Raw genomic sequence first — 13971 nt, 5'->3', positions numbered from 1 at the left:
CCAACTGTTGTGTCCAATATGGTAGTCACTAGTGCATGCGATGATTTAAATTTTAAATGAAATTAAAATAAAATAAAATTAAAAAGTCTTTCAGTCTCACTAGTCACATTTGAAGTTCTCAGTAGCCATATGTGGGCTAAGAGCTACCACATTGGTCAAGGTAGATAAGAGAATATTTCCACCATTACAGAAAATTCTATTGGAGCACACTGACACAAAATAAACACAACTCTGGCCCCTTTTTCCTAACTCATTCTGCACATTTCATGCATTTTGACCTTCTATCCTGTTCTACCCTTTTCCCTCTAAGAATGTGGGGAATTACATTAAAATGCATGTTCATTCACTGATACTACATTAATGCTCTGCAAGCTTGTTTGAACACTAGGCCACCATCAATTCTGTATTTTTATCCTGGCTTCCTCCATATCTTGTTTTGCTTTGATTTCCTGGAAACCAAAGTTGCTAAGTCCCACTATGCTTATATCTAAATTACGAGACTGTGCATCAACTGATGATTTCCACAACAGAAAAAATAATTGCTCTGATTTTCCATTTTGTAAAATTGCATTCCTTGGTGAAGGAGGATGGGCCTGAAAGTAAATGCTTTGTTCTAGCTCCTCTGGCTCCTAGATTTATCATGTTATGTTCGATTTTGTAAAATAATTTTTAAAATTTGTTTTCTGTTTTGATCATCAGTAGAGCCATTTGCCTGTTCATTAACCTTTCTCTTATTGTCTTCTTTGTGACTTAGGTAGTTAGTCATTTTTTTCCCTTATCACTGTGATCATTGTTGGTATGTATTTATAAGATTTAATGGTCACAATTGACAATTTCTTTCTCTGCCCTGCAATCCACATTAATTATTCACTAAGCCTATTTTACTTGAAAATTATATTTTTAATTCTCTAAAATTCAAATACATACAATGCTATGTGTATTGAAGGTAAATATAATAAAAGGAATGTAATGGTTTTTGTGTGAATGGTATGTACATACTTAAAATTTCTAAATAGATAATATGCTAATAGTATTGCATTTCATTTGTTTGAGAACAAAAACAGAAACACAACAAACCTTTATAACCTTCTAAAATCCTATTAACGTTTCTGTGTTCAGGAAGGAAATGACTTTGACCAGATGGCCATATCATTGTGCTTTCTAACTTCCAAGAATATGCTTCTAAAACTCAATTGATATCAAATTTCAACTTTTAACCATTTCATAAATGTTCAGAATAGTAATCGGATGAAATTTTGTGATCTTCTTAGCAAACACTTAAGAGAATCATATTACACAAGTGTCCTAAAAGTAATCAAGGAAGTGGATTTGTTTTTGATTCTTAAAATCTAATGCTTTTTCTTTCTTGTATTCGTTATTTGCTAATAATCAAGTATGAAAAAAACTGATTTTGTAAAATTGATTGTTTCCTAAATAAAATTTGAAAGGAGTAAACATATTTATTAATCTGAAAAGCCACTATGCATAAAAGAGAAGCAGGAATAAAGATTTTTGCTTTGTCCCATTAGTTCTCCAACTGTTGCAAGCTATTTTTCCCAAACTATTTATCAATATGGAGTGCAAGCCCCACCTAGGCCACATTAACAGTGAAATGGAGGAATAATTATTTTTTTAAGAAACATTTGGGTTCTAGAGAGATACAACCTCTGGCTGGTTGGTATTAATACCACTTTTGTAAGTTTGTGCCTGTCCCAGGGCCAAGTATGTGTTCTGGATAAGGCTATGCTAGACCATCTACAACAGGCATACAGACAGCCTGGGGTAACTGTGACCTGAGCTAATGAATTGTGGAGAGATAATTTTCTCTGCCTTTTTTTTCCCTTTAAACAAATTGCAGCCTCATATTTCAACCAAATGACCTTTCTAAAACTCCACAGTGACTAATTATAAGAGAATGAGGGGCATTTACTATTAACAGAAACGAGATTAGGTTTTGCTGTAACCTTGGGAGGCAATGTAGTCAATGATGTTTATAATCGGGGGTGATTAGAGGGGGGTCTCCTCCAAAGGCAGCTGCAGATTGCTCCCAGCGCCGGGCTGCTGAGCTGTGTCTATTTGATGCCACTAAGTCAGCAGCTTTAAATACCCTGTCTGATTTCTAAGTTGTTAATAATCTTCAATGTAGTACTATTAGAAGTGGGGAGCATAGCCAGGAGGAAAAGAGAGTATTTGAGATGAAACAGCATATGAGAAAATACACATAAGAAAAAGTAAAAAAAGATTAGATGAAGCATACCACTTTACCTATTCCCAAAATATTTGTGGAGAACCCATGATGGATAAACCCAGAAGTTCTGGGAATTTAGAGTGCAGAGTGGGCATGCAGAAGCCCTGACTTTCTGGTGCTCACAGCCAAGTTGGGGACACAGAACAAAAGTAAGAAAATAAGTCAAGGAAACATACAAATCGTGACGTGATTCAAAGAAAATGAAGAGAATGTCCAGATGTATGTTACTAAGGAATTCTCCAAAAAATTTCAGAATGGTTTTTAAGATAAAACTGAAGGTTGAAAAGGACACAGGCATTCCAACATTTTAGGAAAGAAGGAGGAAGGAAGCAATGAGAAAAGTGAGCAAGTTAATACACAAAATGCTGATGATGCTAAGAGTTAACCCAGCCACAGGTGAGTGGGAAGAACAGGTGCTGGAGAGGAGCCTTGGATCTGAAGTATCTACAATGGCAGATCAATGTGCCCGACTCTAGGTGAAGGAATTACTTTAGGGTACTGAATAGTTGATATGTCTGGTTTTATATTTTATGGGGGAGTGCACAGATTAAGCAAGGAGAGGTGGAGATCAACAAGATGATTGCAGGAGCCCAGTCCAAAGGTGATGACGGTGGTACTTCTGCAGAATCAGAGACATGGAGAAGGCTGTCATACATTTTGGAAAGAAAATACATAAGCTTTACTGAAGGATTAGTAGTGGAGACAGGTGAAACTGAAGATTTCTCCCAGGTTTCCAACTTAAGCTCTAGGGCTCTAAAAAGAGCCTCATGCCAGTGTATTAGAGTTCTCCAGAAAAAACAAACCAATAGGTTATAGATACACACACAGAGAGAAATGAAGATAATGTGGTTTTATGGCTATACAGATATATATGATAGGTAGACCGATAAAGATTCATTATGAGGAATTGACTTAAATGATCATGGAGGCTAAAAGATCTCAAGATCTGCATTAGGTAAGCTGAAGACCCAGGAGAGCCTTGGGTATAGTTCTATTCCAAGTCTGAAGGCCCAGGAACCAGGAGACCACATGATTGTGAGTTTCAGACTGAAAACCATCAGACTTAGGACCCAAGAAAAGCCAATGTTCCAGCTTAAGACCAAATGTAGGAAAAACTCAATGTCCAAGTTCAAATAATAAGAAGAGTACCCTCTTAGCCCTGGGAAAGTCAGACTTTGATTCTATTCAGACTTTCCATGGATTGGATGGGCCCATCCACATTAGCCAGGGAAACTTGCTTTGCTTTGCTTCATCTACAAATTCAAATGTTAATATTCTTTAGAAACACCCTTGCCAACATACCCAGAATAATATGTGGTCAATTATCTGAGTAATTCATGCCTCAAGCAAATTGAGGCATAAAATTCATCATCATATCTGTAAGCAGAAATTTAAAAGGTACAAGCATATAGTATCTCTGTCATGGGAGGGAGTGAGATCACTTAAGGAAATAATATAAAGAGAAAAAAAATAAAGCAGAGAGCCTGGGACTAGCCCTTCAAGAACTGCACATTTTTAAAGTTGGGAAAGTGGAAGAAGCCAGAAAAGAGACGTAAAAGTTGTGTTTTCATTTAAGGAAAACCTGACGATGGGTACCAGATGAGCCAAGAGAGCCATCATTAGCTCTATCTCCTGAATAAAATTTGAAATTCTGAGTCTGTCTTTTTAAATATAATCTGTGAAATTTCAGTCTTCTTGCACTTTGCCACGCTTTTGCTGTGCGCGCGATTACTTATCTCAAAACAGGAGTGTACGTTCAACCCTGACTTTTCCTTTTTTATGGTTCACATTGCATGCTTGTTTTTATTATACAGAGTCATCTGTCTTGCTTGGTTTTCTGCTCATAGAGCATAATACCAGACTAATCATTTATAAAGAAAAGTTTATATCTCACAGGTCTGAGGCTGGAAAGTCCAAATTCAAAGCATTGCCATCTGGTGAGGGCAATTCATTTGTATGAATGCAGTTCATGGTAAGAAATAGGATGCAGATAATGACAGTGAGTCACAAATGAGAATGGAGGGAGCAAAGCAGAGGAGGCCTTAACAGAGCTCACATGTCGAAGCCATGCTGGGCAGGTCATCATATGGGTCCAAAGAAAGGTAAGCTTCTAGATGGAAGGGAAGAGAGATTGATAGTCCCAGGAAAAGGTGGCCAAAAGTTACATCAAAAGTGTACTTTTTTTTTTTTGGTGTATATTCAATACTCAAAAAAAAAAAAAAAGGATGAAACGTTATGTATGTTTTTTCTCTTAAGAAAAGACTAATGGTAGAAAATGCCAAATCTGATTTAGTGATAGCACACAAGACCCTATCAATTTCCACATTTCACATAGCTCTTTTCCTTGATCTCACTCTTCATGGGAGCAAGACAGCAGTGGCATATTGGAGGAGAACAAAAGCAATAAGAGAGGCTAAGGCTTCATTTATGCTGTTCTATTTTTACACCAAGAAAAGAAATCTTTCCCAGAGTCGGCAGTCTTCTTGCCATTGCCAGGTGCAAAGAAGCTGAGAAAGTGAGTGTCTAGTCTTACATATAGTGGAAAATCAATGCTAGGAGACGAATCGTGTCCCTGAAATGCATATGCTGAAGTTCTAACCTCTGTACAACAGAAGGTGAACATGTTTGGAAGTAGAGTTGCTTCAGCTTTGATTAATCATTTCACATGGGGTCATCCTGGAGTAAGATGAACTCCTAATCCAGTGTTTCATTATTATGAAAATAATGACATGGAGAGACACAGGCATGAATGTAGGAAGAATATGTTTGGACCAGAGTTTGTTTGCCTGAATCCAAGGTACTGCCAGAAACCAGAAGAAGACCCAGAATAGGCCCTTCCGTAGTGCCTTCAAAATATGGCCCCTCTGACACTTGGTATCTTAGTCTATTTCGTGCTGCTATAAAAGAACATCTGAGTCAGATCACGTATAACAGAGACTTACTTTCCGTCCGTAATATTGGTGGTTGGAAAGTCTGAGGTCAAGGAGATGTTTCCTGATGAGGGACAATTTGGGTGATGCTGCATCATCCCATGGTGCAAGGGGGAGATGGAAGAAAACACGTGTAATAGCCAAACCCATTCTTTTGTAAGGGAACCTCTCAGTCAGGCATGGAGGTGCAAGGCTGTAATCCCAGTGACATAGGAGATGCTGAGGCAGGAGGATCACGAGTTTGAGGTCAGTCTCAGTAACATAGTGAGACCCAGTCTCAAAATAAAATAAAATGGACCAGGTAGGTAGCTCAGTGGGAGAGTACCCCTGGGTTCAATACCCACCTCCCCCAAAAGGAAACTCTCCAAGGATAAAATGACATTAATTCATTCATGAGGGCACAACACTCATGATGGTTTTATCACCTTTTAATGGTGTTTCTCTTCCCCCACCCCCCACTCTCTCACTTTCATTTTTTTTTCCTCCTGAACTGGGGGTTGAATCCAGTTGCACTCTACCATTGAGCTACATCCCCAATTCTTCTTATTTTATTTTTTTTTTAATTGTGGGATAGAGTATCCCTAAGTAGGCCAGGCTGGGATTTAATTTGGGATCCTTCTGCATCATTCTCTCAGGTCACTGGGATTACTGGTGTGCTTCATCACCTCCCATGTCCATAACACCATAACAATGGAAGTGAACTTTCCAACACTTGCTTTTGGGGGGATGCATTCAAGCCCTGGTACTCTGAGTCAATAAATTTCAATCATTCATTAGTTTGGGTGCTTTGTTAGAGCAGCCCAGATAACAAAGAATTCAGTATTTATAAAAAACTGTCTGGTTTTACTTACAGGTGGTGAATAACATTTCCTCTATGTAACCATAGACAATTAGTAAAGATAATAGGTCTATATTTAACAGTAAATTTAAAGTAATTTTAAATTCTGAGATATAAAGCCAAGTCATCATAAAAATGGAAATATGTTTAGCGATTTTTCTATGGATTAATTTTTTAAAGATTTTGAGTTGTAATTAAGATTTTATTTATGGTGAGGATTATGTTTTATGCAATTACTTTGGTGCATGTTAGCTGTCCTCTGGAATGAGGCTTATACAATGCTATAACCCTATCATCTTTATAGCATCGACAAACATAAAGGCAGAACATTTTGTTGGAGTTAAAGCAAAGGAAAGAGTGAGAAGCATTCGTGTAGGGCTTTTTGAAAACATGTCAATGTTGAAACTATGAGTTCAATATTAGATAAATCATAATTTATATACATTTAATTTTAGCACCACACCCCATTCTTTCATTTCTAAAAGAGAACTTGAAGAATAAAAAAAATTAATTATGTAAAAATTAATCACAAAGGCCATCACACTATTGTTTCAAAATGTATAAGAATATCTGACAAACTGCATGCTACTTTGGGGGAAATTTAGCTAAATAGTTTCAGTATTTAGTACAAAAATAAAACTTTATTTTATCACAATGTTTATCATGTCAGAAATTATTGGCTAAAAAAATAAATTGCATGTTCCTAAAATACAACAAAGTATCAAAATAAGTATGAAGGATTCACTTATTTAAAAATCCAAGGAAAACACATCCATACTAGGGATTTATTTGTGCCTAAGAAAGGAAAAGTGCAAGATCAAGACCAAAAATAATTTGCTTCAGCAGAAGAAATTTTAAGCAAACTCTGAGTGAAATAAAAACACATAATCAGGATTAAATGGGATACAGTCCCTTGAGCACCATCAATGGCCCTACTTTCCCTTCCTTGAAATGGGAAGAATATTTGCATGAATAGGTCTGTGGCTGTTGGATTCATTCCTTTATTGCTGTTGTTGTTTAAGCTTAAACTCTTGGTCAGTATAATAATGAAAGTAATGTGAAACAAGACCAAACTCTCCTGAAACTGATTTCAACTCTACAACTTCTTAACCTTGTACAAAGGCACTCGAGTGACTGTAATTCCTAATAGGTAAGCGAACAAGCCTGAATGCTTAAGTCACACCCATGGTCCTGGCTTTTCCCTGGAAAGAATTGTAGCTCCCAGGTGATTCTGCTGCAAATGACCTATGACGGTCTTTTCCACAAGTGAAAGAAACAAACTCAATTTGAAATCATTGCTTTGCATCACATGTTGGATTCTATGATGCAAAGCAATGATTTCAAATTGAGTTCTTTAAATACCTAGTGATTGGAATAGGACCAGCATGTGGATAAGGGACATTAGCGCCACTTAAAGAAGAGGTCTCTGAGATCAGACATTTTAGTGTGTTCAAACCATGACAGGTTTGAGAAAAACAACAAACACTATAGCAAAATCAATAACATGGTTGAAGGAAAACAATTGTTTTTACAAATCAGCTTGCAAAACAGTAGCCATGATCCATTTGTTTGACTGAATTTAACCTTTTATACAAACTATATTTTGCCTGTATATAGCTTAAAAGTATAAAGTTATAAATAGTAGAAGAGTAAGTTCAAACTTTTAACCAAATTAATGAGTAAGAGAACCTTAACAATTGCAAGCAACTTCAAGTCTTTTAATAATCATGCATGGATTCCCTAGAAATTCGAGAAATTTTCCTTAAAGCAAAATTTATTCATCCTCTGCCTTAAATCTTTCCATGAAGAGGATCTCACCACATTAAAAGCAGCACACTGTGTTATGATATAACCCACATTATAAAAAATTCTTTTTCAATATTCACTAAATGTGTCCACTTATATTTTCCTTCTTCTGATCTAATTTCTCACAAAGACAACTGACCTTCAAAGATGTGAATTGTTGTAATCCTTTATAAATGAAATATTCCTGAGTTTGTCCTCAGTTCCAAGGTGGTCTCCCGAATTTCTTCTGACCTTTACATACACCCAGGTTGGCCACCTTTCTTCTTAAAGTAGAAGTTGGGTTCCAGATACACAATGAGGCCTTCTTGGTTGTGGACACCAAACTTTGATCAATGCATCTGAGGTCCATGTTGATTAGTGGTGACTCAATCATCCTCCCAACTCACATTAATCTTATCGTTGTCCAAAATTGCCTGTAACATTTTAACCTATGGTGCTGTTTAGCCTGGCCTCTCTCTCTTAACTCTTTTGAACCATATGCTTCTTGACCTAAGTTCAGGATACTGTATTTGTCTTTATTAACTGCCATCTTCTTAGACTCAACCCACTCTTTCAGCCTGCCAGGCTGTTTTTGAATCCTGGCTCTGTCATCCTGTATGTTAGTTATCTCCTTAATCTTGTTGTCAGCCACAGATTTGATAACATGACTTCTTTGTCCTCATCCAAGTCAATGATAAAAATGCTAACAGGACCACACCAACCATGCTGCTGGCACTCCTCCAGGCTGTGAATGCTGTGTGTATTGGAGTCTCACTCAACTGGCTGAAAATCTATTTCATCATATTAAAATTTCAAACATTCCTTCTTCTCATAGGTAAAGATATTTGCAATATGGTTCTTTTCTTCTTCCTTAAATAGTTGGTTGTTTATTCCTGACACTGTTGCATTTTAGCCTAACCATCAAACTTTCCTTTATAGATACAGGGCTCCTTCCCCAGGTCAGAACTGTTGTCATTTTTAAATCACTTCGCTGAATTACTCTTTTCCCAGATATTAGTGTATTGATCTTTATCCTTCATGTCCCAGATAATACATTAAGTCCTGGAGCAGTGCTTCTCAAACATAGATATTCTAGGCTGAACAATTCTTGTTTATGATAAAAAATCCAAATCTACCTATATATTCTGCATTGGATTAGGGCTGTTTTAGGTATCTCATCTATCACATTCAATACAAATAAGCATTCTTATTTTGCTTAAATAAATTTATATTCTCCTTCCACTATTATAATTCCAAAAACAGCAATCAATAAAATTATACCCATTTTCCCATCATACACTGAGAAATCAGGCTAAAATGTCTGGTAAGGCTTCTTAGAGAGCCAAATGGAAGAAGAGCAGAGCAGTGAGAGCTTTCCTGGCTCCTGATCCAGAACTGTGTAGGGAAAATAGGAAGAGGCACCATGTTTGACTGCATGTTCACATGCTTCACGTCTGTTTTAACATGAATGTCAAAATAAGTGGTTTTGCTCACTGTCCACTAATTAGCTTCCTTCCCACATCATTGATTAGCTTTGTAGTGACAGTAAAATAAGACTAGGGATAGTGTTCTAATATAACATGCCCAAGGTTCAACAGTGTGATTTAGGAATAAGTAGTTTCCTATAGCAAAAATGAATGGAATTGTTTATTCTACTTCTGTTGCTAATGAGATCACTATTACTGGATCCAAAGCAAACTGACATCAGGAACTTTATCTTGTTCAATTTCATCTGTTTCATAATGTTCATGTTAATTATAGATCAGTAAATAGGTATGGAAAAAGGAGTCTTCTTCTGCCCTTCCAGCCTTAGTTGGGATGATAGCCTATTATTAATGAGCTTTTGTACCAACAGAAGACTTATCAAGATTATGGAAACTTTGTGTTTCTCTCTTACAAATGAAGAAATGAGACAAGAAAACTTCTAGGGAGCAAATGACAACCTATCAAAACTATTTGTAAATCCTCAGTGAAAATGTTAATGACAATAGTTGTGTTTAACACAGAATCTCCCACAGGTATTAGAGACATTAGTGGCCATCTGCATATCAAACTGGGAACCAAAGGACCATACATTTAAGCAAGTAAATTTAATCTTTTCTTTTAGACTTCTAAACTTCACCTTTATTTGTTCAGAACTCAGGCTTTCTAGTCCCCAGCACATTTTCATAAGCAGAATTTTATTGCAGCTATTTTTATGACAGTGGAATTTTGTTTCATTATTAGAAAATAACCATATTGTGTAAAAAATGTAAATATATATATATATATATATATATATATATATATATATATATATATCTACATATGCCAATAGGTGCACACATATGGATAAAATTAATATCAAGTAATTCATTTAATAGGTATTTCTTTGCTCCAGCTCACGTTTGATCTATACCAAAACCTGATCTAACTCTGAAGAAAAAAATTAAAGTGGGTCCATTGTTTTAATAACTGTAAAAAATGCTGAAGAAATCTGGTATATAAACAGTGTGCACATTACTAAAGTTGTTAGGAACTTGTTGACCCTGAATCAACTAACATTTCACCAAATCACTTGAATATAGAAACTGTATTTGGGAAAGACACTAATTCTTACACTGTATGGCTGATAGGTTAGGAAACATTGACTTGAGCCACAGTGATCAGTTGAAAATGAAGATCAACTGACTTTATACAAAGGATTAAAATGTGTCCTGTAATAACACACTTCTGTCCTATAATCTCCAAAATGGCTTTTGTTAGATAGTTACTTTACTTCTTTATTATTGTTACAAAATTTTCTGGATTTCATCCTTTTTCCTTTAAAAAATTATTACTATATATGTTTTAAGAAAAGATTAAACAGTCAAGGAGGATCAAAAAGGAATGACCAAGAACACCTGTATATAAACAGGTAAAGAGAGTATATATGTGTGTATATGTATGTTTGCACATGTACATTTTTATTAATAAAAATGTTTTCTTTAGAAAATCTATCTCACAATTTAGTATATAATATATACTACATATTTAGTATAATATATATACTTACACACATAGAATCCATTCATAAATTACATAAATATAACCTAGAGTTTTTAAGTGTGTGTGTGTGTGTGTGTGTGTGTGTGTGTGTGTGTGTGTAGAGAGAGAGAGAGAGTGAATAGGTTCATAGATATAGCTAGATTAAAAAATAATCATGAAAAGTTCCTTTAACGTATAAAGACTTACGAAAACAGGAATACAAATTTTATGCTAAGTTTTGCAGTTTCTACCTTGTTCTTAAAAGGTGATTTGTTATTATTCATTATTCTTGACTGTGTGCAATTAGAACTATTTCTGTAATAGTCATAAAATATTTTTAAAGTTATAATTATATTTAGACTCATCTACCAGACTTCATACAGCATTTTCTCATAATACAGCATGACCATACATATTAAACCGTATTTGTATACTTATCAACTAAAGAATTCTACAAATAGCATAGCTGTTTACTCTCACCTTTTTGGAACATTGTACAATGGATGTGATTTCTCAGCTGTTAGTTACAATGACAACCTTGTGAGTTGGGTGAGTGAAAGTCACTGGTCTTAGAGTGAGAAGGTATGTGTTGTGGTCCCAGGTATGCAACTCATGAGCAATGTACTCTGTCAGCTGATTCAGTCTCCAGGTGATAGATACCTTTTGATGATTTCAACGACAAAAGTCAAGTGGCTGCAGAGGACATTTTCACGATTTTGTAACATTCTTAGTGATGCGTAGTAAAGATGGAGGAGAGGTGTTAAAAACGATGCAAAGATATTTTGTCCTTTAAAGATTGAGTTATAGGTGGTTGGTGAAACGAGTTTGTTGCTCTCACCTGCTTGGATTAATATTCAAATATGCTTCACCAGAGTACTTCTCAACATGGAGATTCCATGGAAATAGTAAATGCTGGCCTTTATAGTATCTTACAAGGACTTCTCAAGGCCTGATTTGGTATATAAAATGATCGTGTAACTAAATTCCCTTGCAATTGTTTTATTACATTTCTTGTGGCTAGTGGCAGAGCACTCGCCCCACACATATGAGGCACTGGGTTCAATCCTCAGTACCACATAAAAAATAAAGAAACAAAATAAAGATATTGTGTCCATGTATAACTAAAATATTTTTAAAAAGAAAAGAAAAGATATTTGATCCAGATTATTGCTACTGGACTTATTCTTTACTTGAAAAAGAAATAAATCATGTTTGTTAAGTACTCAGTCTATTAAGATGGTGGCCACCACAAAGATTGGTCAAAGCAAAGGAAGACTGGGCAGATTTATCAGGTCACGTCATGGACAAAAATATCGTGTCATTATTATAAAGATCCCCTTAAATAAGGGAGGGTGAGCATAGGTTATTTTAAAATTGAGATACTTAATTTTAAGAGGAGAGAGTTCTTAATTTCCCTAATTGTCAAATGAGGGGGATGGAATCCTTGTAGATTTCAGTAGAGCTGTATGATTTATTATCTAAAAGGATAACATGATTCTCACCACTAGTAAAAAAAACAAAACAAAACAAAAATACTAATCACCGTTTAAATAGTGCACAAGTAGGAAATGCTAAGAGTGCCAAACAGAATTTAGGTAAACAGTGAGATATCAGTGTCATACCTTGATTGAGATGGTTTGGGTGAGGTAAACTTTTGAAGGTAAATGTGGGCCATTCACTGAGTTGATTCCATTGTTTAAGGGGAGAAGTTTTCAAGATGGGAAGTGGGTATAGAAGGTAGGTCTAGGAGGGAGGCCACAGTGGACCAGTGCAGCCTGTTCACAGAACAGGAGGGTACTGTGGTACATACTATGTGGCTCTGTCCGGCAGTGACCCTAATCATCAGAGGTACCCTCAGAATTTGTATCATAGTTTCATTAAAATAAATTATATACAAATAAGTATAAATATATACTTGTGTCCATGTTTTAACTAAAATAATTTTTAAAAGAAAAGAATATATATATATATATATATATATATATATATATATATATATATATATATTTCAATTGACATTTCAGGAACCTAAGATAGGACAATACCATAAAAAGGTACCTAAGGAATGAATCTCCCACTCACAGAGACAAATGTAAGCACCCAGCAGATGCTTGTTAATTTCATCTACCTAGAGAAAGACAAAGGAAAATCTATAAGAACTCAAACAAGCCCACATTTACATCTAAGACAATATTTCTTTTTTCTCTCAAACCAGACTATATAGTAGATTCAATACAGTATATAATTTTCATTCAAATGCTGGCACAAATGTGAAAATGCAGACAACATATTTGAATAAGCCTTTTATATATCTGCATGGAGATTTGAATACATTTACTCAAAGTTTACACATCAATTTATTATCTGTTTTTTTTTAAAGATATGACGAAGTTCATCACTCTAGACAGGACCCTCGTGTGTCATATATGAATCCTGGAGGGATAGCTTTCCCTAATTTTCTTCCAGATGTAAGTGCACTGCCCAGAAATCCAGTCTCTCAAGTTTGTTCTAGTTCTGTCGTTATTTACATCTCAATATGCCAGGCCTATGTATGCTGAGACTAAAAAAAATTCTCCTTTTGGCTCAAGGTGCTCATCAGCCATCTGGAACTGTTTCCCAAGCTTCATCCATTATGCAAATGAGGCTTAAGACTCGTCATGTTTCATCTACTGATACTAATACATTAACGCTGGATGTTCCAGCACAAGCCCTTCGAAGACATTGCCTTTGCATGAGGCACTGGCTTGAGCTCACACCTCATTACTTCTAATGGCTCTGTGGCACTTGAGGTTACTGGGCTTCTAACTGCCACTGCCTAGGGTATTACCAATAAAAGCAGTTTTCTCTACTTTCCTGAAGCATTTTCTTCATTACATTTCTTTATTCCTCTTTCTTTTAATTTTAATTTTTTGTGCATGTGGAATTCCCATCACTTGAGAATGCATAATAACTGTTAAGTTGAATAAATGGGTTTGTCTTTTTAAAAACAGCAAAACAAAGCTCTAATGGGGAAACATCCATTGGAAATAGGAAACATACACACACACACACACACAAATAAATCTTTTGTAGCAATTGTCAGTAACTTTTCTTAATAGTGTAACAGTGTTTCTTAGTGTTCTTTTCTTTTTCTCTTTTGTTTGGAGTGTGTGCGTGTGTGTGTG

At 35.6% G+C, this 13971-nt stretch overlaps 1 long non-coding RNA gene across 1 annotated transcript; it reads left to right on the top strand.

Moving 5' to 3' along the window:
* Window positions 1–4196: 4196 nt before the first annotated feature.
* LOC124090376 (uncharacterized) lies at window positions 4197–13617 on the top strand. Its single transcript, XR_006851077.2, has 3 exons — window positions 4197–4350; window positions 13188–13275; window positions 13396–13617. It is a non-coding gene; the product is annotated as an uncharacterized LOC124090376 (long non-coding RNA).
* Window positions 13618–13971: the final 354 nt, after the last annotated feature.

The sequence above is a fragment of the Marmota monax genome, unplaced genomic scaffold (genome assembly GCF_021218885.2).
Source record: "Marmota monax isolate L192 unplaced genomic scaffold, Marmota_monax_Labrador192_F-V1.1 WCK01_AAM20220418_F8-fsc00017, whole genome shotgun sequence".
Lineage (NCBI taxonomy): Eukaryota > Metazoa > Chordata > Mammalia > Rodentia > Sciuridae > Marmota > Marmota monax.
Note: the sequence above shows the minus strand (reverse complement) of the source record. Positions and strands in the feature narration are given on the sequence as shown.